Raw genomic sequence first — 19,490 nt, forward strand, 5'->3', positions numbered from 1 at the left:
AGTAAGTTTTTCGAGCATGATGCTTAAATCCTTCGGGTCATCTGTAAGATTTTTGAGCAAGATGATAAGAACTTCGGGCCATTCATAAGACCTTCGGGCAGGATGTTTTCAAATGAGATTTTAGAAACTAAGTCTAAAAGGGGTTTTTTAATTATTTCAAAAGAGTTGTTAAAGGAAGCTAAGCCTTTTAAGGGGTTCCTTGACAACTAAAAAACTAAGCTTGATTTTAAAGGGTTTATTTATTTGTAAATACTTTGGGTCATCCTTTCGAGTAAGATGATAAGTCTTTCGGGACATCCATAAGACCTTCGGGGAGAATGTTTTCAACCTTTTCGTTGCTTGATTCACGACATTTCGAATCAACGACGTCTCTCAAAACAAATTTTATCTCACCTGAGATAGTTTATCTTCGAATAAATTTCTTTACATTCATTTCACATTTTTATCCAGATATTAAATATTTGACAGGAATTACAAAGATTAGCAAAGATTTCAGCAAAGAAATACCATATTTTTCAAGCTTTGAAAATATGGATTTCAGCAAATATTCGAATCCATCACTTGAGGATTCAACAACTCCGTCTTAATCAAGAGAAGTTAAATGGACAAAAAACTTATTGTCTTTTCGCCTTTGCCTTATTCTTATTAACACAAGAATGAGAAAAGAGTAGCAGCTGCAGACATTAGTTTTTTATTCATTCGTTTTTATTTTTATTATCATTTTTTATTATTATTATATTATTATTATTATTATTATTATTATTAAATAATTTTATTACAAATCAGGCCCAAATACAATAAAATGAAGCCTATTTACAAATCAATCCCGGAGCCCAATAAACTGGAGGCCTAGATCCGAGAAGTCCAGACCTAGCCTGGACCACCCAGCAGGACCCAAACTTGATTAGGGTTTTCATCATCTCAACTCACAGCCACCACAGCTCACAACCGTTGGATCTAGCTTTGATCCAACGATCCATATGCTTCCACAAAAAAACTCTAGGGTTTTACCAACCCTAGGGTTTCACCAACCCTAGGGTTTATTTCGGCGCCGCCTCCAACTGCTCCACCTCCATGTCCCTCCAACTAGCGAATGACATGCCACTACCGTCGCAATGAAGATTCCAGAAGACACGAGGACGTCCGCACACCTCATCGAAGCTAAGGTAAGTCACCATTGTAGATCCAGTGATTCACCGAATGAAAAACGTTTTGAGGGCTATAAAAAGCCTCGATTTACCTGCAAAGAAAAAGGACAGAAAGCAATAAGCATAATTCCATTATGGGAAAACCCTTTTCGTGATCCCTTGGATTTGTATTTCAATTTGGTCACTAAAATCATGTTTTTATGCCTTTTAATTTGGACTTCACATTTTTTTATTTATATTTTAGTCCCTGCTAGTATTTATATATATTTAGGGTAAATATTAGATTTAATCCCTTAGATTTTAATAATTTATAATTTAATTTTAATATTAATTAGGGATAAATTACACTGTTAATACCTAGATTTTATTATATTTCAAATTAGGGCTATTAATTTATATATTTTTGTAAATTAATCTTATAGCTTTAATTTTCTTTATTTTGGTCATTGTTTAATTGAAATTTTATTTTTATTACCATTTAAGTTTCAATATTTTTAATTTATTACTTTAATTATTGTTCTTTATTTTATCTTTATTTAATTTTAGTCACATTAATATATATATATATATATATATATATATATATATAATTCATAATTATTATTTGATTAATTTCACAAATTGATTAAATAATGATATTTATTTATTTTTAAATATTAAGAAAGAATTATCTTAAAGTAACTAGATGTCCTATTATGATATTTTAAATAAATAAATACCCTATTTATAAAACCTGAAAAATCAAATATGCTTATGTTAGTCAAATCAAGTTATTTTAATCTTAAATTCTTATATTGAGTTCTAGGGATGAAATATCATATTCTTATTATTTCAATTGGAAAGAGAAATATTTTTCCTAAAATAATTTAGGGATTAGTTTCTCTTCAATTGGAAATATTGGAATATTTTATATTTTTCCTTAGAATTATGCGATTGAATCTGAAATAATAGGATTGTAAATTAAATTTATATTCGAATTCTTAGATTTCCATTATTAGAGACAATTTATAATCGATGAGTACCAATTTTGGGAGTTGTGGGGGTGTTAATCCTTCCCCAAACGTAATCGACCACGAATCCCTTTTTATTACTAAAAAGAATGAATTTTTGGTTATACGCAGACCGATTTATCTTTTAAATGATGTTTTCTTAAAAACTCTTTTAAAAGATGATTTTTAGGTATTCGACTTACCTAACCCAAAAAAGTCGATGGCGACTCCAAAACATTTCATTAAAAGCCATTTATTTCATTCACTTGCTTTTCTGCCAAGAAACATTCGTGCCCGGGTGAAAACCGGTTACGACATAGTGAAGTAACCAAAATCTTTGAATAACCCTTAAAGATTCATTTTTTAACAAATTTTAAATCTAATTTGTCTTATCGAGAGAGGAGAGAATGGTGGACTCTAGAAAAAGAATGGGAGTCTCTTAGGGTATAAGATTCAGATCTGATAATTTTCGATCTAATATGGTCCTATAAGGTCATTTAAAAAATCAAGTTTGAATTGAGTGTTAAGATTAAATCTTCGACTCAGCATGATATGATATAATAACGTAACTATCCTTTATATATTTAGATACAATTGTAATAAATGTTCCCTCTATATTTTTCCAGATATATTAAATATTGACAAATAAAATTTTTATGTTAGGAATTGACTCAAATTCTAATTGGAAATTAATTTGGATTTTATTATAATCCTGTTGATTGAGTATTACTTAGTGATTAAGTTCATTTACTTTAGAATTCTTATCTAATAAAGATTCTTGTTGATTAAGTTTGTTTCTACTATAAATATAGAGTAGGTCTTACATTTTAAAATTATGAGAGAACTATTTTAGAAATACATAATTCTTTTGTAGTCTATGTAATTTTTCTTGGTATTTACCTTGCGTAATTTTAATAAAGATGTTTGAAGAGTTTTTTGAGATACTTTGGACATATATTGGTTTTTGGGATATATGACATATCATGTATTTGTACTCTTTGTGATCTATACGTTTATAGTAAAATTTAAAAAAAAATTATATCTTTTTAAGATCGTTGGATGAAGAGAAAACAAAAGCTGAGATTAATAGTATAAAATGAGAAGATATTTACCGAAAAGATTTAAAGCTTTCAGGTTGTATCGGATAATGAATGGAGAGTATTAAATTCAAACTAGGTTGAGGTAGATAAAACCTTAGTCCAACTCGACCCGTGTCCATCCTAAGTATAATTATTGGAATTTAACCTTTTAATTGACTAATTCAAATCGAATACCGTAAAAAGCCTATTAAGAGGATGATATTCCTATCTCAGTTTTGATTTAAACTTAACTTAACCTTCTTATCTTAATAGATCAATTGATACCAAATAATATAGTAAGTACATTTTTAACTCAATTTGATACTTTAATTAGTTTTGTTGATGGATCATGTATGTTTATTTATCAACTGTGGTACTTAAACTTAATATTTTTGTAATATTATATCTGAAATTAACAAATATAACATGTGATTATGCAACATTTTCATCGTGTTTTAGAATCTCATTGACGGTTAAGATTCCACGTTATCACATATATTATGTTAAGAAAAAAAATAACAATTAAATATTATGGTAAATAAAAAATGTAGATACCATATTAAAAAACAAAAACAAATATTAATCTGTATATTAAACAATAAATTTTTTAATTTTTTTGGATAAACTTTAATTTAGTTAATTAATATAGAATTAAATATTTTACTTATTAAGGTGCTTAGATTAAAGGAAATATATAAAACTGAACACAAAACGAAACGCTAAAACCTGACACAGCCTCTGTTTGAGATATGGTCCCAGAGCCTGGCCCATTGAAAAAGACAATCGTATCACACTATATAAACCTACTCCGAAGCACCAATGGAATTGAACTAGTCGTCGTCTAACTGCAGTCTTTCCCCATTTTTATTTCCTTCTTTTTCTTCAAATAATTCATTAGCCATATATATAGATTCTAAATGATCAAGGAAAAACACAATTAATTCTTCGCCCTCTAATCTTTTCATTCAAGCAATCAGGTCGCTCTCAGACTCTTCTCTTCTTTTTTGCGTTTAATTTTGTTTATGAATTCTCCATTATTCTTTATTTCGATGTCAATCTCTTTATGAGTTGGCTTTATTTCGATGTCAATCTCTCTATGAGATTCGCCGGTGGATGAATTTCTTGATGGTCACGGATCCACATCATTTTTCTGTGTTTAGATGAAAATCCTCACTAAATTTAATGTTTCTTTTGGATTATATCTTGGCTGTTTCTTGGGCAATTAACTTGAGTTAGATTAGTAAATGCAGGTGGTTTCAGTAGCAGTTTTTTTGTTTTTTCTTGAATGATCATCGTTTTGAATAAGTTTGATTTTCCAGACAATGTATAGAGATATAACGTGTGTGCTTTCTGTTGAAAAGTCATAGCATTCAGGCGGCTAATTTGGGCAGCAAAGGGGCGGCTATTTTTTTTTTGTAAAAATGACACCAAATTGTTGAAATAATAAAGGTATAATTACTAAATTTAGTCCCTAAACTTTAAAGTATTTATAAGATTAGTCCTTAAACTTCAACTATAAATACCGTATCACATTTAGCTTCAAAATCATCTCAAATCATTCTAGCTTTCTCCCAATACTAGAGAATTTAGATAGTTTCTTGAGAGTTGTTTTCTCCTTTTAATCAAGAGAGAAATATCATTGTTTTCTCCTTGTTAGATCGAGAGAAGTTGTAATTCATATTTTCTCATAGTAAAATTCTTCTACCGTTACCCGTGGTTTTTACCCTATATTATTTAGGAGTTTTTCACATAAAATTTGTGTCTTCTTTATCTTCATTTTTATTTTCTCAATTTATCAGTTGCGATTGTTGCTCTATTAGATAACCGTATTCCACAACAATTGGTATCATAGCCAGATTAGAGTGTGTAATATCAATTTATTATCTTTGTGGTTGCCATTAAAAGGTGGATCCTCCAATATAAGAAAGTAAGAAGGTATTACACATTCTTTGAAGGTTCCATAGAACTATTCACGATAGTGAAATAGTGGTAGCTATCCGTAATAGAAGCTATGACAATGAAATTTGATATTGAAAAGTTCAATGGGAGAAATTTCTCATTGTGGAAATTGAAGATGAAGGTCATCCTGAGGAAAAACGGTTGTCTAGCAGCTATCAGTGAAAGGTCAGTAGATTTCATAGATGACAACAAATGAATAAAAATGGACGAGAATGTTATGGCAAACTTTCATCTAGCATTAGCAGATGAAGTATTGTCAAGCATCGAGGAGAAGAAGACAACTAAGGAGATATGTGATCATCTCACCAAATTGTACGAGGCCACATCGTTGCACATAAAAATTTTCCATAAGAGGAAATTGTACACTCTCCGTATGCCAGAATCTACTTCAGTGACAAAGCACTTAAACACGTTGAACACTTTATTTTATCAGCTTACATCCCTAAGATGTACAATAGGAGAACAAGAACGTGATGAACTTCTACTTCAAAGTCTACCTGATTCGTATTATCAAATCATCATCAACTTGACAAACAGTAATGTCACCAGTCTAGTCTTCGATGACGTTGCAGCTGTTGTTCTACGAAAAGAAAATCGATGCAAGAACAAAGAAGATAGACAAGTAAATATGCAACAAGCAGGAGTGTTGACAACGATGAAAGGGAGATCAACATAACGTGGCCAAAGCAGCAAATACAAACATGGTAGATAGAAGTCGATGAGCAAGAAGAATTTAAAGTACTACAACTGTGGAAAGTAGGGTCACTTGAAGAAGGATTGTTGGAGTCTAAATAAAAACTCCAATCCACAAGGCAATACCGCAAACACTTCAGATGATGGAGATGCTCTATGTTGTGAAGCGTCAACCACCGTGGAAGGTAGAAAATGATTTACAGATATACGGTTCATTAATTCAGGAGCAACATATCACATGACCTCAAGAAGAGAATTGTTCCATCATTATGAACCTATCTCAGGAGGATCTGTGTATAGTTGCAATGATCATGCCTTAGAAATCATTGGCGTAAGAACCATCAAATTGAAGATGTATGATGAAACAATTAAAGTTGTTCGAGATGTGCGACACATGAAAGGGTTGAAGAAAAATTTATTATCCTACAGATTGTTGGATAATAATGCAAGCAAGATTGAAACACAGAAATGAATCATGAAGGTGTTTCGTAGAGCGCTTGTGGTGATGAAAGGTGAAAAGATAGAAGCAAACTTGTACATGCTGAAGGGAGAGACTTTGCTAGAAGCAGAAGCCTCTGTTGCCTCATGTAGTTCAGATTCTGTAATGCTATGGCATTAAAAACTTGGACACATGTCAAAACAAGGAATGAAAGTCCTTGTGGAGAAAAAACTACTTCCAGGCTTAACAAAGGTATCACTTACTTTGTGTGAGCATTGCATAACAAGTAAGAAGCACCGGTTGAAATTCAACACGTCAAATTCTAGAGGAAAAGTGTTATAGAATTGGTTCATTCTGACGTATGGCAAGCACCAGTTACATCCCTAGGCAGAGCAAAATACTTTGTTTCATTTATTGATGACTACTCCAGGAGATGTTGGGTGTACCCTATTAAGAAGAAGTCATACGTGTTTTCTTCTTTCAAAAACTTCAAAGCGCGAGTGAAACTTGATTCTGGAAATAAGATCAAGTGTTTCAGAACAGATAATGAAGGAGAATACACAAGTGAAGAATTTGATGACTTTTGCAAGAAAGAAGGCATCAAAAGACAGTTCATAGTGGCGAACACTCCTCAACAAAATGGAGTGGCATATCGGATGAATAAAACCTTGTTAGAAAGAACAAGAGCAATGTTGAGGGTTGCAGGCCTAGAAAACTCATTTTGGGCAGAAGCAGTCAATACCGCCTGTTATTTGGTGAATCGAGCTCCATCAACTGCAATAGAGCTGAAGTCACCAATGGAGATGTGGACTGGTAAACCAGCTGATTATTGAAACCTCCATGTATTTAGAAGTATCGTGTACGTGATTTACAACTCCCAAGAAATTTCAAAGTTGGATCCAAAATCCAGGAAATACAAATTCTTGGGGTATGCTGATGGTGTAAAGGGGTATCGCTTGTGGGATCCCACTGCCCGTAAAGTGATAATCAACAGGGATGTTATCTTTGTAGAATATAAACTAAAAAGAAAAGAAGACGAGATAGCTGGAGATGTGGACTGGTAAACCAGCTGATATTGAAACCTCCATGTATTTAGAAGTATCGTGTACGTGATTTACAACTCCCAAGAAATTTCAAAGTTGGATCCAAAATCCAGGAATACAAATTCTTGGGGTATGCTGATGGTGTAAAGGGGTATCGCTTGTGGGATCCCACTGCCCGTAAAGTGATAATCAACAGGGATGTTATCTTTGTAGAATATAAACTAAAAAGAAAAGAAGACGATGATAGCACTGAAAAGTCAGAGACTACGCAGATACATGTGAAAAAGGAGTTTGAAAAAGGTGATTCTTTTGAAGCAGAACCAACACATGATGAACAAGAACCAGAGAGTTCTGAAGCTCCAACAACTCGACAATCAGATCGTGTAAGAAGACGTCCCAATTGGCACTCAGATTATGTTATAGAAGGAAATATTGCATATTGCCTTTTAACAGAGGACGGTGAGCCATCAACATACCAAGAGGAAATAAACAACTCAGATGCTTCACTGTGGATGATAGCGATGCAAGAAGAAATCGAAGCCCTTCATAAAAATAATACATGGGACCTTGTGCCACTACCACAAAGAAGGAAGCCAATTAGTAACAAATGGGTCTTCAAAATCAAGCGAAATGGTGACGGTCAAGTTGAGAGGTATCGTGCAAGACTGGTGGTCCAAGGATATGCTCAAAACGAAGGTATTGATTTCAATGAAATTTTTTCTCCAGTGGTTCGACTAACAATAGTTCGAGTAGTCTTGACAATGTGTGCTACATTGAATTTACATCTAGAGTAGCTAGATGTTAAAACAACTTTTATTCATGGAAATCTTGAAGAAGAGATTTATATGCTCCAGCCTGAAGGTTTTGAAGAAGAAGAAAAGAAGAACTTAGTTTGCAGGTTGAACAAATATATGTACGGTCTAAAGCATGCGTCGAGGTGTTGGTATAAGAGATTTGATTCCTTCATTATGTGCCTTGGATACAACAGACTTAATGCAAACCCTTGTGCTTATTTCAAGAGGTTTGGTGATAATGATTTTGTTATATTGTTGTTGTATATGGATGACATGTTGGTTGCAGGACCCAACAAAGATCATATTGAGGAATTGAAGGCACAACTAGTTAGGGAATTTGAAATGAAGGACATGGGATCAGAAAACAAGATTCTAGGGATGCAAATTCACGGAGACAAAAGTAATAGGAAGATTTGGCTTTCACAAAAGAATTACTTGAAGAAGATCTCGTCACGATTCAACATGCAAGATTGTAAGTCAATTTCTACCCTCTATTAACTTCAAATTATCCTCAAGTATGAGTCCTAGCAGTGAAGAAGAGAGGATGGAGATGTCTCGAGTAGCGTATGCATCGGCAGTGGGAAGTTTAATGTTTTCTATGATATACACAAGACTAGACATTGCACAAGCAGTGGGAGTGGTTAGTCGGTACACGGAGAATCCATGCAAAGAGCATTGGAATACAGTAAAGAGGATCCTGAGATACATCAAAGAGACCTCAAATATTACATTATATTACGGAGGATCAAAATTACTTATCAATGGGTATGTTGATTCTGACTATGCGGGGGATTTGGATAAAAGAAAATCTACTACAGGATATGTGTTCAAAGTTGCTGGTGGAGCTGTAAGCTGGGTTTCAAAATTACAGTCAGTTGTGGCTACTTCCACAACAGAGGCAGAATATGTAGCAGCTAGACAAGCCAATAAAGAAGCAATTTGGTTGAAGATGCTATTGTAGGAGCTTGGGCACAATTAAGAGTATGTCTCTCTGTTTTGTGACAGTCAAAGGCGCTTGCATCTAGCAAGGAATTCAGCATTTCATTCAAGGACAAAGCACATACGAGTTCAATACCATTTCATTTGTGAAAAGGTGGAAGAATGGACGATAGATATTGCAGAAAATCCATACCAAAGACAACATATCATATTTCATGATGAAGCCAGTCAATGTTGATAAATTTTACTTGGTGTCGATCCTCTTGTGGCCTGTCAGAAACGTAAGCAACATGAAGGTACAAGGTAGAAAGAATGGTATGAAGATATGATTGTTCCAATCAAATCTTCAAGTGGGAGATTGTTGAAAAGTCATAGCATCAAGGCACCTAATTTGGGCAGCAAATGGGGTAGCTATTTTTTTTGTCAAAAAGTGGCACCAAATTGTTGAAATAATAAAGGGATAATTACTAAATTTAGTCCCTAAACTTTAGGGTATTTATAAGATTAGTCCTTAAGCTTCAACTATAAATACCCTATCCCATTTAGCTTCAAAAGCATCCCAAATCATTCTAGCTTTCTCCCAATACTAGAGAATTTAGAGAGTTTCTTGAGAGTTGTTTTCTCATTTTTATCAAGAGAGAATTATCATTGTTTTCTCCTTGTTAGAGCGAGAGAAATTGTAATTCCTATTTTCTCATAGTAAAATTCTTCTACCGTTGCCCGTGGTTTTTACCCTATATTATTTAGGGGATTTCCAAGTAAAATTTGTGTCTTCTTTATCTTCATTTTTATTTTCTCAATTTATCAGTTGCGATTGTTGCTGTATCCGATAGTCGTATTCCGCAACACTTTCTGGATTGATAATCACATTGAATCCATGACTAAAGTTTGTTGTTAACTGCGTTGCTTGCTTATATTTGATATTTTAAAAGAGTTAGACGTTTTCTGTATCAAAAGAATAATAGAAATGCTAATTTCTCTGAATTTGATTAGCATTAGTTATGAATATGGATTTCGGTTTAATCTTTGCAGTGAGACTGGGAGCCATGATTGCTAAGCGAGATCGGTTCAGTTGTCCTACTGGTTGTCGTAGGCAGGGTATCCTTAGATGGGCAGGCGACAAAGAAAAGTAATCCCATCATAATTCACAAAGAAAATTAAAAGGGCAATGGTGGCCGGTTTTCAACCACAAGATCAAAAAATCACACTGAATACTCGGAGGATGAGGAATTTCTCAAGAGACGTCGGAATGGAATAGACAAAATAAGTACATTTGTTGAGGAAGATGTAATAGATGAATGGGATGAGGAGGCTGTTGCTATAATGAACATAAAGCTCGGAACAATTGTCAAAAGTTGGACAGTGATAAAGAGGATATGAACATTAAATGCATAAAAAATACAGAAAGTTGGAGAGTAGTGAGGAGGATTCTGCAATTACGAACATTAAAGCATTGATGATTCACAACGTTCTTCCTCATCGGCATCATCTTCTTCAGTCAGTCTCATCAGAATGCGATGGTAGCAGCAGCCATGATAGATCCACAAGGAAGAATGTTGAGGTATTGGATTTAGTTCTGGTTTTGCAACTGACATGTCTTCTTTTTCATTTATATGACTTCACTGACGAGTGACAAATCCTGCATGAATCAGGCCAAAAGAAAAAATTTCAAGTGTCATTAGTGCATGAAAGAAAGAATAACTGTCGTTCCGTGCTTACAATGTAAAGACAAAGTGTACTGCACCCGTTGTACCAAACAATGGTAACATTTTCAACATAATAAGTTTCAATAATCTTCTATTATTAATAATCTTGAATTATTTCTCATTTTCTCTCCTGCTGTGATGTAGATAGTTATTCCAATATACCCGAAGAAGAAATCGCAAAGCAATGCCCATTTTGTAGCAGGAATTGTAACTGCGGCATCTGTTTGCACTCAAGTGGATTAATTAAGGTTTGTTGTTAAACACTCAGGCTGTGAAAGGTCAGTGGAACTTTCACCTAGTAACTCTCTTTCTACTTAATCTGCAGACGTCAAAGAGAGACATTACATATGAGGGAAAGATTAAGCATTCGCAATACTTGATTGAGTCACTGCTTCCCTTCATGAAACAGATTTGCAAGATGCAAAAGCAGGAGACAGAAGTTGAGGCTCACATTCAAGGTATGCTTTTCAATATTTAAAGCTTTGGCCGCATGCTTTCTGTATAGTTCCTGACAAAAAGTTATGTATATAGGATTACTGCCTTCCAAAGTTGAAATACCAGACTCTTTCTTATTCCGACAAGCGTGTGTATTGGTAAGCAATTCCTGTACATAAGAATACAATATATCATGCAATTGCATATGTTATTTACATGTTATTTTTAACCATCTCCCTGGCCCTGATTTTTTTCTCCTTGGAACAGTGACCATTGTGCAACTTCAAAATTTGATCTTCATCGTAGCTGCCCAAAATGTTCATATGAACTGTCTTAGTTGTTGTAAGGAAATTTGGGAGGGAAGCCTTTCAAGTCGTGATGGAGTTTCTTATCAATACATGTAAAGAGGTCCAGATTATGTTCATGGTGGAGATCCTTTACCAGAATCTCTTCTTCAAGAAACAGCTAACGATCAAACTGAGCCATCTATTCTGTAGAAAGCTAACAATGATGGAAGTATTACCTGTCCTCCAAAGGAAACTGGTGGTTGCGGTGATTGCAGATTGGAGCTTAAGCGTATCCTTCAGGTGGGTTGGATTTCGGATTTGGAAGAGAAGGCATGGAAAACCTTTAGCAACTGCAGAATGAGACAATGGCTTCGGGATACATTACATGGAGGTTCTTCTAGAGAAGGATGTTTTGACGATGGCTTATATTCTTTAAGCGCAGATCATGCAGAAGGCCTATGTCATTTTCAAATGCGATGGGATAAAGGTGAAACCGTTATAGTTCAGAATACTCTTGCAGATTCATCTGGTCTAAGCTGGGAACCGATGGTAATGTGGCATGCTTTATGCGAAAATGGGAATTCGGAGCCATTGATTGTCTAGCTGGCTGTGAGGTTTGTTTCATTGTTTCCCAATCATTCATTCACCATTTTTTTTGAAGTCTAACTTTGCCAAGGTATATTTAGGTTGAGATTAATACTCGACAATTTTTCAAAGGCTATACAGAAGGGAGAACATATAGAAACTTATGGCCAGAGATGTTGGAAATGAAACACTCACACAAACAACTTTTATTGAAACTCAAATAAATATTACAAGAGCACTCTCACTCAAAAACAAGAACTACAACTCACTCTTATAAGACTTTGCTTCTTCACTTACTTAGAAGCTCTTAATTTTTCTTGATACTTAAACTAAAATGGGAAGGGATATTTATACTAATCAAGAACAATCCTACACCACACAAATAAAATAATTTAAACCATTAAAGTCTACAAATACCTAACTCTCACATAACTAAATTGATGTAAGCAATGACAACTTCATCTAATTGATGTAAGCAATGACATCAATTTAGTTTGGGTTTGGGTTTAGGCTCCCATAGTGGATCAAGTTTATGATCTAACACCCCCCTTAAACTTGATCTTGTGATTCCTAGTAAGTTCCTTAATCTTATGAAGTATTCGCTTGTCAGTGGCTTGGTAAAAATATCGGCAACTTGATCCTGTGACTTCACGTATTCAACTTCCACATCGTTTCATGCAACACACTCCCTTATATAGTGGTAGTGAATATCGATGTGCTTGTTTCGATCATGGAATACTGGATTCTTTGCTAAGGCAATGGCTGACTTGTTGTCGACACAAAATTTGGTAGGCTCTTCTTGTATCAAACCTATCTCCTTCAATATATTTCTAAGCCTAATTGCATGACAAACACATGAGGTAGCATCAACATATTCCGTTTCACAAGTGGACAATGTGACAATCGGTTGTTTCTTTGACATCCATGTGAAAGCAGTATCTCTCATGAAAAATATGAATCCAGTAGTTCTCCTTTGATTATCTATGTCTCCACCCCAATCACTATCTCTATATCCAACAAGCTTATAATCATTAAAAACTGAATAGAACAAGCCAAAGTCAATTGTACCTTTCAGATAGTGAATAATTCTCTTTGCGGCTTTAAAATGGGTGGTTGTTGGAGATTCCATATAATGACTAACCAATCCAACTACGTGAAGAATATCAAGCCTCGTGCAAGATAGATAGCGTAGACTTCCCACCAAACTTTTAAAGAATATTGGATCTATACTTTCGCCTTCTTTATGTTTGGACATCTTGATCCTGTATTCTGTCGGTGTGCTTATTGGCTTACAGTTCTCCATCTTGAACTTCTTCAGGATATCCTTTGCATAGTTTTCCTGTGAAATGAAAATTCCATCCTTTTGTTGCTTAACTTCAATGCCAAGGTAGTACGCCATGAGCCCCATGTCTGTCATCTCGAATTCCTTCATCATAACATCCTTGAATTCATTAAACATGCTTGGGTTACTTCCTGTGAAGATCAAATCATCCACGTAAAGGCACATGATCAAAATATCTCCACCTTTGATCTTGATATATAGAGCGTGCTCGTAAGGACATTTGTTGAAGTCATTCTCTTGGAAATACTTCTCGATTCGGCTATTCCATGCCCTTGGTGCTTGTTTTAGCCCGTAAAGAGCCTTCTTCAACTTTAACACCTTATCTTCGTGCCATTTGACTTCGTAGCCTGATGGTTGCTGAATGTAGACTTCCTCTTCAAGAACTCCATTTAGAAAAGCAAACTTTACATCCATCTGTTGTATCTTCCACTTGTTTTGAGCTGTCAAAGAAATGATTAGTCTGATAGTCTCCAATCGAGCAACATGAGCAAATACCTCATCATAGTCAATTCTAGCCTTTTGACTATAGCCTTTAGCAACTAGCCTCGTCTTGTGCCTTTCAGTCTCTCATTTGGCGTTTTGCTTTGTTTTGTACACCCATTTGACACCTATCACCTTATGTCTCTTGGGAAGTGATGTAAGTTCCCATGTGTCATTCTTCTCGATGGCCTTGATTTGTTCGTCCATCGCATCTCTCCATTTCTTTTCTTTTACCGCTTCTTGAAAGCTCACTGGTTCACAATCGGCAAACAGATAAAATAATGTAAGATTATCTTATCGTTCAGTTACCTCATAGAGATCTCTAAGGCTTCTTGTATGCTACACAAATCTTTCACTTTGACTCCCACTTGACGATGATGAAGGTGATGAGTCTCATTGAGTGGTTGATGTTGGTAAAGTGGGTGGAGTTTCAAGCTCTTGTTGAGGTCCTTGTTGAGGTTCACCTAGTTGTTCCCTCATTGTCTTCTCATCTTCTTCAAACTGAGGAAAGAAATTGAAGTCATTTGCATGAGAGTTAAAATCCCATTCTCCTTCTTCATTGAAGACCACATCTCGACTAATCACAATCTTTTTATTGTGTGGATTGTACAGCTTGTAGCATTTTGAATTAGTATCATAGCTGATGAAGATAAAACTCTCGCTTTTATCATCAAGCTTCGTTCTTATCTCGTCTGGTACTTGAACATGGGCTATACTTCCAAAGATTCTCAAGTGAGAAATGCCAGGCTTTCTTTCACTCCATGCCTCTTGCGGTGTCTTTCCCCATACACTTCTTTTTGGAGATCGGTCTGTCAAGTAGACTGCACATACTACTGCTTCCACCCAAAACTCATTGGGTAGTTTCTTGCTTTTGAGCATGCTTCGTGCCATGTTGAGTATTGTTCTGTTCTTTCTTTCTACGACACCATTTTGTTGAGGGGATATAGGAACTGTCATTGGTTGACGAATTCCATTTGCTTCACAAAACTCTTAAAACTCCATGGAAGTAAATTCTCCACCTCGGTCGGATCTTATGGCTTTGATCTTTCTACCACTTTCTCTCTCCACTGCTGCTTTGAACTTATTTCTGACTTCTGTTTCAAGAAATATACCCAGGTTTTTCTTGAAAAATCATCAATGAAGAGAAGAAAATAGTTATTGTTACCGAGAGAGCTTGGCTTGATCCGTCCACACACATCGGTATGGATGAGCTCAAGTGGCTTCTTGGCTATTGTCTCTGACTCTTTTGGAAAGCTTTTCCTGAATTGTTTCCCGACTAGACACCCTACACAAAGCTGGTCAGGATGGTTGATGCGAGGTAGTCCTTTCACCATCTCCTTCTTAGATAGCAGCTCTAGACCTCCAAAATTCAGATGCCCAAATCAAAGATGCCAAAGCCATGATGCATCTTTGTAGCAAGCTTTCAGGCACTTTGTAACATCATTTTGTATGTTGATCAAGAACATTCTATTCTTTGACATCGACACTTTAGTAATGAAGTTATTCTTATCATCTTTTATAGAAAGATTATAATTATTCATATGAATATCATAACCTTTCTCTACCAATTGTCCTAAACTTAAGATGTTACTTTTCATATTGGGCACATAGTAGACATTTGAAATAAATTGATGTCTCCATCTTTTAAACGGATAAGGATGTTACCTCTCCCTTTCACTGCTATTGTGGAATCATCTCCAAATGAAACATTTCCACTTACTGACTCATCTAGCTCCACGAACATGTCTTTCCTTCCACACATGTGATTGCTCGCACCACTGTCAAGATACCATGAATTTGCTTGGCCACCATCAATTTCCTTTCGTGCTAGAAGAAGAGTTTTTTTGCCATCTATCTTTTCCTCCACGTAGTTGGCCTTCTCCTCAATTTTGTTGTTGGGAGCTCTATATTCTGAAGTATAATGCCCAAACTTCTGACAATTATAACATCGAACTTGATATTTGTCATATCTCGAGCTCGGATTGATTCTTCCACGACCTCGTGTTGAGCTTTCTCCTTTCTCATTTCTCATAGTTGTTGTTGGAATTGTTGTTGTTGTAATTCCAGCCTCGTCCACGACCTCGACTTCCACCTCGTCCATGGCCTCTACCTTTGCCTAGGCCACGTTGGTATCTATCATTGCGTTGGATTTCATGCATATCCTTGAGTTGCAGCTTGAGGAGTTGCTCAGTAAACTCATGCTTCTTCTTATGTTTCTCTTCGTATGCTTACAATGATCCTTGGAGTTGTTCGATCGTCATTTATTCCAAGTGTTTAGTTTCTTCAATCGTCACGACGATGTGCTCAAATTTGGGATCCAACAAATGGAGTATCTTCTCTATTATCCTCACATCTTCTAATTTGTCACCATTTCTTTTTAATTTATTAGAAACATCTACTACTCTTGAGAAATAATCTAAAATAGACTCAGATGCTTTCATGTGTAAGGATTCGAATTCACCTCTTAATGTTTGGAGAAAGACCTTCTTCACTTGCTCGGATCCTTTATAGGATGTTTTCAGCTTCTCCCATGCTTCCTTGCTAGAGCTTGCACTCGAAATCTTTTCAAAACCATCATCATCTAATGCTTGATAGACGAGGTAGAGAGCCGTCTTGTCTCTCTTTCTTGAATCCTTCAAAGTTGTCTTTTGATCTGGTGTAAGAGTAGCAAAAACATCATCATCTGCAGGCTCGTTATAGCATTTCTCTATGATATCCCACACATCTTGTGATCCAAGAAGTGCATTCATTTTGATACTCCAATTGTTGTAGTTGTTGTTGTTGAGCGTCAGAACTTGGAATAGTGTCATACCATTTGCCATATCTATCAATATAATGAGAATTTGCAAAATCCAATTGCACGGATGAATCCGGAACGCCGAAAAACCTTGGGAGGGACTTGGACAACTCGGTCAAGGGGCTCAAACTCGGCTCAACTCAGTGAGTCAACTCAATTTTCTGACAGCAGTCTTTCGGCGTTACATTAGAACTCAGATTGGGAATATTTTGGCGGCGGCGGATTCCTCTCGTCGAAACCTTCAATCTTTCTATCTTGCTCTGATGCCACTTTGTTGGAAATGAAACACTCACACAAATAACTTTTATTGAAACTCAAACAAATATTACAAGAGCACTCTCACTCAAAAACAAGAACTACAACTCACTCTTATAAGACTTTTCTTCTTCACTCACTTAGAAGCTCTTAATTTTTCTTGATGCTTAAACTAAAATGGGAAGGGGTATTTATACTACTCAAGAACAATCCTACACCATACAAATAAAATAATTTAAACCATTAAAGTCTACAAATACCTAACTCTCACCTAACTAAATTGATGTAAGCAATGACATCTTCATCTAATTGATGTAAGCAATAACATCAATTTAGTTTGGGTTTGGGTTTAGGCTCCCATAATGGATCAAGTTTATGATCCAACAAGAGATGCTAAAGTTGAAGGACTGGCCACCATCTGATAAGTTTGACGATCTCTTGCCTCGGCATTGCGACGAGTTTATAAGCATGTTGTCATTTCAAGAATACACTGATCCGAGGTCTGGCATCCTTAACCTTGTTGTGAAGTTGCCACTAGATGTTATCAAACCAGATTTGGAGCCAAAAACATATGTTGCTTATTGGATTGCTGAGGAGCTTGGAAGAGGGGACTCTGTCACCAAGCTTCACTGTGATCTCTCAGATGCGGTAAACATTTTGACACATATAACTGAGGTAGCCTTGACCGACGCGCAGAAGGCATCGATGACAAAGCTGAAAATGAAACATAAAGTACAGGAAACGTTTGGAGATAGAGACCAAAATTGCAGATCAGAAAGATCACAACTTGGGTGGTAATGTATGTAATGCTTCGATTCCTGAACCCCCCCAACCAGCTGCAAGGAGACCGGTGGTGCCCTGTGGGACATTTTTAGGACGGAGGAGGATGTCCCTAAACTAGAAGATTATCTTAGGAAACACTTCAATGAATTCAGGCATACTTACTGCTCACCAGTTGAAAAGGTAAACCTTTGTTTGTGGTTATTCAGTAAAAGCAAATACTAATCGTGCTTTCGCCGTTAAAAACACTTCTAAAAAGCACTTTTCAACTACAACAACACTAAACTAGCCCATCTTATGTTTGGCTTTGCGTTCATGATCAGGTTTTCCATCCGATTCATGACCAATCATTTTACCTAACTGCGGAGCACAAAAGGAGATTGAAGGAAGACTTCGGTTTGTACGAGGAATGCATCTCAGTGTTTACTATAGAAGCTTGGTAAATATTGTGTTCCTCACCTGTGTTTGCATGATGTTAGGAGTCGAACCGTGGACGTTCGAGCAAAAGCTAGGAGACGCTGTTTTTATTCCTGCTGGATGTCCACACCATGTTAGAAACCTTAAGGTATTTATTTAAATACATCTATGTGTTGTATGTTGTTGATGTTCGACTTATGTCTGCGGTCATGTTTTTCTCCAGTCATGCACCAAAGTGGCTGTGGACTTCGTGTCTCCGGAGAATATAAAGGAGTGCCTTCGTTTGACGGAAGAGTTCCGGCAGCTACCGAAGAACCATAGAACCAGAGAAGACAAACTCGAGGTAGGTGTATCCTTTAATCAATGTTTTGAACTGATATATGCTCCTGCTAAACTTTCAACGGTTTTCAATTTCATATAAACAGATCAAGAAGATGATAATTTATGCAGTAGAACGAGCTGTTAATAAATTGTCTGCACCGATATCGACTCTAAACTAATTCCCCGTTGAAGACAGGCGACAACTGTGGCACCGGCCTTTTCTGTCGGCCGACTGACTAGCCGGCCTTTTGCCTCATTTGGGATGTTTATCATCTATGCCAATCATTTTTGCAGTTCATCTCTTATACCCTCTCTCCTGACCTGAAAATATTAAACATTATACCATTATTTAGAGGTATACTCCAAGTGGAAGGGAAAACTTCCACAAGTAAAGTTGAGATAAAAACTAGTGTCTTTATTTAATTTCTATATTTTAAAGGGGCAGCTGCCATTATCCCAACCGCAAAGTGTATCATATATATCATAACACGAATGCATCATTATGCATGAACTACCAAATGGAAGAAATGAGCACAAGAAAAAGATTTAGTTTCCTAAACAAAACTTCACGAGCCAATTTTTTAGAAGAATGCAAAAGAAAAATAATACATTATTTGATATGTTGACGATGAAGTCCTTTTAAATCCACGTGTGATTTTATATTTCATCATACGATCTTTATTATTATTTAAATAAATAAACGCGAAACATATGGTCTAGTACATAGTCAGAATTGAACTATGAGAGGGACAATTTAACTTTAAAATAAATAAGGTCTTAAAAAGTAATTAAATTATAAAAATTAAAAGATTAAGGATTTAATTTTATTGATTTTAAAATTCAAAAATGTTAAAAATAATTAAACCATTTGGGATCAAAACTTAATTCTATTAATTTTAAAAATGACAATATCCTAGAAAACAATTGCACCAAAAAGTTTTTTGGAAGGGCAAGATCTTAATTACATTGATTTCAAAATTTTGTCCCTCCCACCTATAACAT

At 35.5% G+C, this 19,490-nt stretch overlaps 1 pseudogene; it reads left to right on the forward strand.

Moving 5' to 3' along the window:
• The first annotated feature begins 10,090 nt into the window (after positions 1–10,090).
• LOC120127993 lies at positions 10,091–18,685 on the forward strand (annotated as a pseudogene).
• Positions 18,686–19,490: the final 805 nt, after the last annotated feature.

The sequence above is a fragment of the Hibiscus syriacus genome, unplaced genomic scaffold (assembly GCF_006381635.1).
Source record: "Hibiscus syriacus cultivar Baekdansim isolate YM2019G1 unplaced genomic scaffold, ASM638163v2 tig00001478_pilon, whole genome shotgun sequence".
Classification (NCBI taxonomy): domain Eukaryota; kingdom Viridiplantae; phylum Streptophyta; class Magnoliopsida; order Malvales; family Malvaceae; genus Hibiscus; species Hibiscus syriacus.